Below are 9,187 nucleotides of genomic sequence, written 5' to 3'. Positions count from 1 at the left end.
CAAGTAAACAACGGATAATAATTCATTTAGAATAGTAATTGTTCACACTTAATTGATACCTGCTGAGTTATGTGTTATTGACTGTTCAAGCTGTCAAAGGTGAAGAGTTCTAATGTGCTTGAGGGCTGTATGGGATTAATTTGGTTCATTCTGGAAGATGTAAGGTATACATTTGGATTTATTTTGTTTGACTTGTGCTACAATTTTTGGTTATAAAAAAAAAAAGAATACTACTGAATGTAGCTTGTTGCACAATTTATAACATGTTGAATGTTAGACAAGAATGTTCAGATGTTACCGAGTAACAGTTCTCTTTGGAATTGTGCTTATTATAACACCAACCTGTTTGGAAAGGGGATGTAATGATAGTTGCTATTGTTGAAGCTACCCACAGGGGGCGCTCTGGAATCAATAAGATATACAGAGTAGAAGAAGAAGTTATCGTGGTAGAAAGAATAATAAACAGCTAGCTGAAGCTGGCACCAGGAGCAATTCTTGATGTTTTATTCATAGAGGAATAAGAACATTACACCTATTTTAAAGTTAGGTAAAAACAACCTCAGAGTGTTGTAAGTAAAAAAGTTTTCCAATATTTTTGAAGCCTAGTTTATGGTCATAACATTGTTTTTTGTGTAGATGAACAATGACGTCACCAAAATTGAGGCCAAAATGTGGCAAGTGCTTGCAGTTACCTGTCTTTGAACCCACAGCGCTTTTGTCATGTGTAAAATCTGTCCAAATATTTTGTGCGTTTTTAATTTGGGGCATAAATTTTTTCGAACCAAACTGAATTTTCCAAATAAACAGATCTGATCAGTCAGACGACTGCATTTGGCAACAAGTGCGCTGTAGCTCGAAACACAAACCGGTACTGATTATACAAAAAATTATATAACAGTATTTTACCTCAGACACACAGCCAGACTTTGCTCAGGGTCAAACGGCTCTCTGAAATAATTTCTCTGCCTCCTCAGATGTGCTCCCAACTCTGCCAACAAGAGCTCAAACTGCCCCACTGACATCCTCAAATATGTACTAAAGCGGCCACGAAACAGCTTCAGCTCATGGATAAAACCATGAAATTCTCCCTGCAGCTGATAGGTGTTCGCTTTAATTTTTCTGCAGATTGCATAGGGTTGTGTGTAACAGACTTAATTCTACCTGAATACGATTATGAACATAGAATTTTATTTGCAATTTATAATATTCATATTGTTAAATTAGTACTTTAAATTAGTATCTTGTTGAGGCTCTCAATGTACTTAAGAAGAGGAATGCTCTGAGGGATGGAGCTGTCTGCTGAGTGTGTGAACATCATCCTTATGACAGCTTATGGTAAAGAGAGAAGGCGTTAAAGGGCTTATTGAGCATACGGCAACTCTCAGAAGACTTTCTTTGAAATCCCTTCCCTCCGTTTTCTCTATAACTGCACAAGTCTTGCCTAGTTTATATTCCCAAAGCATCGCCACGTGTCTCTCTGTGACCTCACTCTAAGGGGGGCATTATAGACTCCGCAGGGGGATCGGTGGGGGTCAGAGCCAGCATTTAACCCTCTGTAGCCTTAGTAGCCACTCTCTCTCCTGGACACCTGCTCTTTTTTCATACTGGGAGCCAGCGTCTCACTCAGAGGTGATATAGTACCAAAGGTAAAGATATTTTTGAAAGAGAAAACAAAGACAGAGGTATTATAATTCTGACTGACTATAGAAAAGAGATATCAGGCAAGAAATAGATTTATTATCAGTATAATTACCAGTGAGGGGCAAAAGAGAAGAATACTGCTCAGACACAAGTTAAGATGCTATTTTACTTACAAACAACCTGTATTTCTACTCGAAACTCGCAACTGTATGAGGTCCCAATCCCTTGCCAGAAAGACAGACTGAGAGAAAACAGAACTAGAGGAGCCAAGAGGGAGGAGGTTCATAGAGGATTTGGGTCATAGATTGCCAAGAGGGATCCTATTGTGTGTGTGTGTGTGTGTGTCAGAATGTGTGAATGTGTATGTTTACCTTTTTTTCTATCTTTGGGTGCTCTCACATTTCCCTATATCGGTTACAAAACCGAGTCCTTGCTAAAAAAGATTATGCTTTTAATACTGTTTTTTCTGTTTTTCGCAAAGGAAAACACATGGGATCATTTAATGGGGGCAATAAGTTATTATAGTTATTTAAGCTCAGCGTCATTTTATTTTAAACATATATTTCAAAATCAGTTTTAGACACTCCTGTGGGCCATATTGAAGCATCCCAGACATATTTGGGATGATTGACAGTCATTACTGAGTCGAATCGGGTAGCTCTGACGTTTGAACCAATATTTGTACCAGACAACACCTTTTTTTAGTACTTTACTCATTCTAAATACTAAATCTGTGGTTTACTTTATGACATGTTAGGTTTGCACGCTCATGAGATATTTCAGTATTGTCATGGTCTGCGGTGGGTGGCTGGAATTTCCATAAGGCTCCTGAACTGACCTGGGATCCGCCCCTGGGCAGGGCCAACTCCAGCTCCCGCACACCTGGAGCCTATTGCAGACAATCAAGCCAGAGGGATTTAAACCACACGTTGATGTTCATTCACTGCCAGTTCGTCATCAACACATGTTGGTAACAGGCCGTATACGTTAAGTTCTTGCTGTGATTCATCCTGTTAACACGACTCTCTTGTGCTACAGTTGCTGTATCCACCTTGGCTCACACTCCACCTCTGGACTCAGGATACCTAGTAATCATTCTGGAAATCTCTCTGTGCCTCACCTGCCTGCCCTCCTGCCATCACACTCCATCTGAAGCCCCGGATCTCAGGCCAGCTTTTCCACGCCACTCAGCCTCCCCTGGATCTTCATCACCCCCCTCTCAACACTCCAGGTCCCTAACTGCAAGTAAGAATTGCTGCTCTTACAACTGGCCACTGCAGAGCTGCCTTCACTACCTACCTAACTCCTATATCCTCTTCCTTCAGTGTGACTGTTCCCCACTCAGCTCCGTTCCGCATCTCAGGCCTCATTCCCTCGCCATAGCCACGTTCCCCAGGCCACGCCGCACCAAGACTCCACGTCTCGCTGTTTTTTGTCTTTGCCACATTTTTCTCTTGCACTTAAACCTAATAAATTGTTGCATCATCTGCTGTCTCCGCTCTGGGTTTCTGCACCTGAGTCCTGTTCAGTACCGGCCACCCGGCCACGTGACAAGTATAGCCTGTGTATAAATGCTATGTTAAAATGTCAACTAAAACCACAGTGGAAAGAAAAAGCACAGTTTCTCTGACAACTTATTCTACAACCTAATTATCTGAAGAGATGTTGATGAAGCTATCAATGAGTCCCTAAACGTTTCATCACCATCATCATCATCCAAGACTTCAGATTCTTATCCACTGGCAACAGACATGCTAATGTTAGCTAACATTAGCATGTCCTTTGATAAATGTCCTTTGATAAATTTGACTTTCATGCTGTTAAATACAGCACACTCTTCAGCTTCAGCTGTATGTTACGTTTGGTCAGGTGTTCATTGATTGAATGTGTTGCCAAAGCCAGATTTTCATTTTGCACTTTAAAGGTTGCAGCGAATGTTGTTTGCATCAAGATTTGAAAAGTGTAAGCACACCAGAGACTGCTTCCAGCTCACCACTTGCAATGTGTTTTTGTTGTTCTTCAACACCTCACAGGAATAACGGGTCATTATCTTGTTACCTTTCTTCTTCTAATCTAGATGTGGTCAAACTTCGTCACTGACTGATTTAGTGCGACCATACCGAGTTCATACCACGCTCTATTACTGAGTTTATAATGGTTAAAGAACTGCAATGAACATTTAAATACATACTAACAAACAAAGTTTGCTTTGGTGTTAAATCAAGACCTGTATACTGGTTAGTTTACCAGAACAATACTGACTTTGTTAGAAGTACAATATACACATGTAAAATGAACAGCTTCATAAAATGTCTCAAGACACTATCATGGTCAGCCGAACTTTATTAGCTGGCTTGTTTTGTTAACTCAATCGATAATCAGCGGCTGCTCAGCCGCATGTGCGAATTTTAAGGTCACTCAGCTGAACTGTCAAATTTACAAATGTGTACGATTGCGGGATTTGTGTCAAATATTTGTGTACGCCACGTAGATGTTGGCACTCACAGTCCCTTAGGCAATGTTTATGCAAACTTTCATCAAGGTTGGTTTACTTGTCTATGGATATTGGGTTCTCGCTAATAAAAACATTTTCATACACACACACATAAACAGTATCCTCTATTGCAGGGTCACAGTACACTGGGTCAGCCAAAAACCACAATGTCTGGAGCGCTGATCTGTAACTGTTAAGGGCCTTGCACAAAGGCATGCTTTTGGCAGTGATGTTAGGTGCTGTGGGTGAAATGCCAGTCTGTCTCTAAGTGCTGGCCCGCGTCCAACCAACACCCTCGAGGTCGAGGGGGTGATTGGACCACTGACCTGCAGAGTGATGATCAGCCTGTATAAGTGCTGGGATAAAGAGGCATCATCCATCTGCATTTAATGTGAATGTGGTTAGTGAAGCGATCAAAACTGACAAGTAGCTGAAATCTGTAACCTTTTGGCTGGATTTAGGAGTTTGATGGAGTGTTTAAAGTTTAGAAACAGTGGAGTGCACTTATTTTGCAGCTCTCACGAGAAGTCATTCTTGCAGATAACACATTTACAGAGCTCCGGCATCTGTCTGTTATTTTCTGAAGTAAACTGCTGAGATTCACCGGACGTTTCCTCTGTTTATTTGCTGTTTATTCAGGGGGAGGTGATGACCCACTACTCTGAACTGTCACCACATGACCTCGCAATGACATCGCTGTGGGATATGGCCTGTGGACTCAGCATATCAGCACCCATCTTCTGTCAGTCATATCGGCTAGGAGGGGGACCCGCGGTCAGAGGTGACACTTAAAGGTTTTCTTTTTGCCGCACTCTGTCAGCACCGTGTCTGAATACTTGTAAATATTGTTTTGACTTGAGAAAATAACATCCTCATGGTTTGGTAGCTGAGTTAACTCAAGGACTGCATTTGCTCGTATCTTTCCTCTGGAAGACAGATTTCAGCTCTGATTATAACTTGTGAAAGGCACAGCATTGAACACTACTCGCTCCAGGAAGAGTATTCATGAGTAATCAGATATTTCTGAGAGATTTTGGAGAAAGAACCCGAACCAGATTGCATGAAAAAGTGGCTTACGGACAAAATCTGCTCTTGTCAATTGAGTTGTCTTTCTTTCTATTTTGTATCATTTAATCTGCGTTTATCCATGGATGTTCCTGACCTGAACTTTCTTCTTTCACACCAGTGCAGTTTAAGAGTCTGTGGATCATTTGCATGTAATTGTTGAATTGAGTTAGAGATCGGAGGGAAGGTCAGCGCACGGGCCAGTTTTATCGAGAAATTTCATAGACTCAGATTTGGTTATGGTGCTTCATTAGCACAGAATGAAGCTGTTGAGAGTTTCTCAGCTGGCCTGGAAGCACACATTAATAGACTGGAATCAAATCGAAGGGTAGAAAATGTGAGAAAGCTCTGTGGGAGAGAACAGTCGGGGAGCAACTTTTCAAGTCTGAATCAAAGTTCATTGACTGCATTTATATTACTCCGCTCGCATTTGCTCCGAAAAGAAATGCACACACAACTTTCTGAACTTTGGGACAAAAATATGCACAGTATGGGTGCACAAGCTATTTAAACATATTTATTATAATTGCAGCACATTTCTCATTTTCTCTTGATTGCTGTTTTAATTTGCATTATGGGGCATATTTGTCACCTTCTCTGATTACCATTATAGCCTTGGGAGTCATGGCTACAGCTTTGACTTTTCGGTGTTATGCAAAGAACTGTCATGGCTGCGTCAACATCTGTGAGTGCTGCGATAGTTTAGGCTAATGTTTTAATTGGTTCCCGAGAACAGAGGGCAAGCCAAATTGCTTTGATGTCCCAGAGGCTTTCTCTCTTAATGAGATATTCTCCCCTCTCAGGATCAGAGGGGTCCTGACCCGTGTGTCGTCACCGGGATATTATTGTAGCACATTCGCCTCTTTCTGATAGAGTACACTGAGAGGTTAATGAAAACAGAAGTCAAGGAGATGTCTGTACATGCAGAGGGAAGTGCAGGTTTTGAGCACGTCCTACTGTAACGGAGAACAAAAGAGGCAAAGGAACAAAGGTGGATTACTGATAGCGTGAAGTATCACATGCACCCGCGCGCTCCATACAGTCCAGACGAGGTTTCTTCTTGCCGGTTTTGCTGTGAATAAAACCGGAAGCTATTCTGGATCCCTTTAAAACTGACAGCACAAAAGATTTTAAGATAGATTTTAAATTAGATTTTTCAAAAACCCTCTGTGTGGTCCCCTTGTGTGGCCGAATCCACTGCAAGGTCCATCCTCACCTTTCATCGGTTAATAAAAGAGAAGACGCGAAAGAACAGGGCAAGATAGAGCCGAGACGCTGATGTCCTTCACCTGTGCTCACCCGTGACAAAGGCTCTTTAAACAGGGGCGGACAAATGAGAAAAGATTAGAATCGGAGTGGGCTGTCAGTGTCGAGTGGGTCCATTTCCTTTTCGGTCTCTTCACTGTGACAACTGGGGGGAAAGAAAGGAAACACGAATGGGAAGAAAAGAAGACAGTTACACGGCCATACTCGGCCTAAGGCCTTTTTTTTTCATTGTTCAAAGGTTCTTTTGTTTATACCGATGATGAAACATAGATATCAGAGATATGGGAAGCAGTCCTACTCTGCTGATAACAGCATATATGACACCTACCTCCTCCCCGCCAGCGAAATAAAGATACAGCAGATACCTAGCTGAGAACTTATTCTCTCTGCCTCAGGCCCCACACCACCACCTTCTCCTGCTAAATCCTCCTCTATAAGCAGCTAAATTGATCTGATACACCTTGTTTAACCCCCTGAAGGATCTGTTAGATTAAGAATGAACTGATGATATTACCCAACAATCCATTCAAAAGTGAACCCAGATGATAACCTCATTTCCAGGGAAGAAAAGGAACACACTGTTAAAGCACTCTGGGTAATAGCTTGTGGGTGAATGTATTTTCATTGCTGAAGGGGATTTGACTTTATCAAGAGATCTTAAAGTCCCCGTACTTAAACAAATTCTGTTTTTTTGTGTGCTGTTTGTACTTACTACTTTATCATCTTTCAAAGAAAAAAAATAACAGTACAGTATTTATGTGTTTTTGTATGTGTGCAGGAATGTACAATCGGATTCTTGATGAGTGCTTTGTTCTTACTACTGTCACTAACCAGTTTTCTCATTTTATATAATTACCGGCCATTTTATTAGGTATAACTATTCAACTGCTCACTGACACAAATGTCTAATTAGCCAGTCATATGGCAGCAACGAGCATCAGAAAGTGAGCATCAGAATTGGGAAGAAGTGTAATTTAAATGTGTGGCTGTTGGTGCCAGATGTACGGTGGCCCTGAGAGGCCAAACAGACTGAAACTTAAGAAAACACCAGCAATAAGAAAAATGCTGCAAAAACACACAAAATACAACAGAAATAGGAAAAAAGAAAACAGAAATTGGAAAAAAAAAGATTTTCAAAAGCACAAGGGAAGTGTTTCTGGGGAGACAATAACCCGACGGACCAGTTGCAGGAACCCAAAACATGGTAGGCATGTTTTATCATGATTCATATAATACTGATGATGGATTTTAATGCTAATAGTTAGGCTAACACACTTACCTCTCATCTTTTCTTTCCTCACAAAACCGATAAATCCTCCACTTCTTTTAAGTGTTTCCCAGTGCAATTCTTAGCATATTTTGGTTTCTTCAACTGGTCCGTCGGGTTATTGTCTCCTCAGAAACACTTCCCTTGTGCTTTTGGAAATCAGTTTTTTTTCCCAATTTCTGTTTCCTTCCTATTTCCTTTGTTGTTTTTCCTATTTCCGTTGTGTTTTGTGTGCTTTTGCAGCATTTTTCTTATTGCTGGTGTTTTCTTAAGTTGCAGTCCGTTTGGCCTCTCAGGGCCACCGTACAGATGGGCTGATCTGAGGATCTGAGTAACTGATAATCTGAGTTAAAATACCTAGGGCCAAGCATCCAAAGCAACAGACATCACATGAGAGATGAAAAAGGTGAAAAAGAGTGCATTCAGGGGAAAGTGGGTGGCACTCGTCTCCAGGAGCAAGAGTGAAACGGAAGGTATAGGAGATAGCTGTGGGACTATGATGTATGGTTTGAAGATGGTGGAACTGACAAAAAGACAGAAGGCATTGTTGGAGGTGGCAGAGTTTAAGATGTGAAGATTTTAACTAAGAGTGACCAGGTTTATAAACGAGAACATTACAGGGACAACCCAGCTTGAGCAGTTTAAGAGTTAGAGACGCTCAGGTAGTGTGGCCATGAGGAGAGGAGGGATTGTAGATATATTGGACAAAGGATGCTGAAGATGGTGCTACCAGGTGGGAGGGAAAGAAGACAACCACAGAAAAGGTTTAAGAATGTAGTGAAGGAGGACATGGACATGGAGATGGTTGGTGTGACATAAGATGATTCAAGGGATAAGGTTAAAGTGAGAAGCCGAAGAGCAAACATGCAGTGAATAGCCAGAATAGCCAGTCTGCTTTGCATTGATAGGAAAACAAAGGTAATAGAATTGAATTGGAGAAATGAAGGGAATTGTGTCCACTAAAGCAAAAATGGCAACTGAAGAAAGTGAAACAATAGTCTTCAAACAATAAAATACAAAACAGGCACAGAGAGACAAATATTCCATGGAGGATTGATGATAGTTGAAACGTATGTGCTGATATACACAAGACGGTGAGTATGTCGCCTGACACACGCACCAAGTCTAGCTCGGGTTTAAAAACAAAGAAAGACATTTTTTAAAAATCAAATTTGATGGAAAAAGACAGCAGATGAAGAAGCTAGAGGAAAAGGACCACCTGATCCGTCAGCCCAAGATGAGAAACTCACCACAATTACTGGACAAGCATCCATAAGTGGGATAGCCTTTTAACAAGAAATGTGGCGGAAAGTGATGTATTCCAGCATGGATGAAAGGGCATCATTTCATGGTCATTTTAATACGTTTAGCCAACACATTAGTAAATTGAAGGTATTAAATATTGTCTTCTGTTAAAAACCTTTTTAATGAATACAGTTGCCAAGCATTTACTT

General features: G+C 41.1%; 1 long non-coding RNA gene across 2 annotated transcripts; it reads left to right on the top strand.

The window, feature by feature from the left end:
* Positions 1-431: 431 nt before the first annotated feature.
* On the top strand, positions 432-3,119 carry LOC308410070. 2 transcript variants are annotated; one of them, XR_013974113.1, is made up of 3 exons: positions 432-569; positions 2,399-2,886; positions 2,967-3,119. It is a non-coding gene; the product is annotated as an uncharacterized lncRNA (long non-coding RNA). The 2 variants fall into 2 exon arrangements; XR_013974114.1 differs by having other exon boundaries at positions 456-2,607; positions 2,680-2,886.
* Positions 3,120-9,187: the final 6,068 nt, after the last annotated feature.

Source organism: Rhamphochromis sp. 'chilingali' (assembly GCF_963969265.1).
Source record: "Rhamphochromis sp. 'chilingali' genome assembly, chromosome: 14".
In the NCBI taxonomy this organism is placed as follows: domain Eukaryota; kingdom Metazoa; phylum Chordata; class Actinopteri; order Cichliformes; family Cichlidae; genus Rhamphochromis; species Rhamphochromis sp. 'chilingali'.
This window is presented reverse-complemented; position numbering and strand designations above follow the sequence as displayed.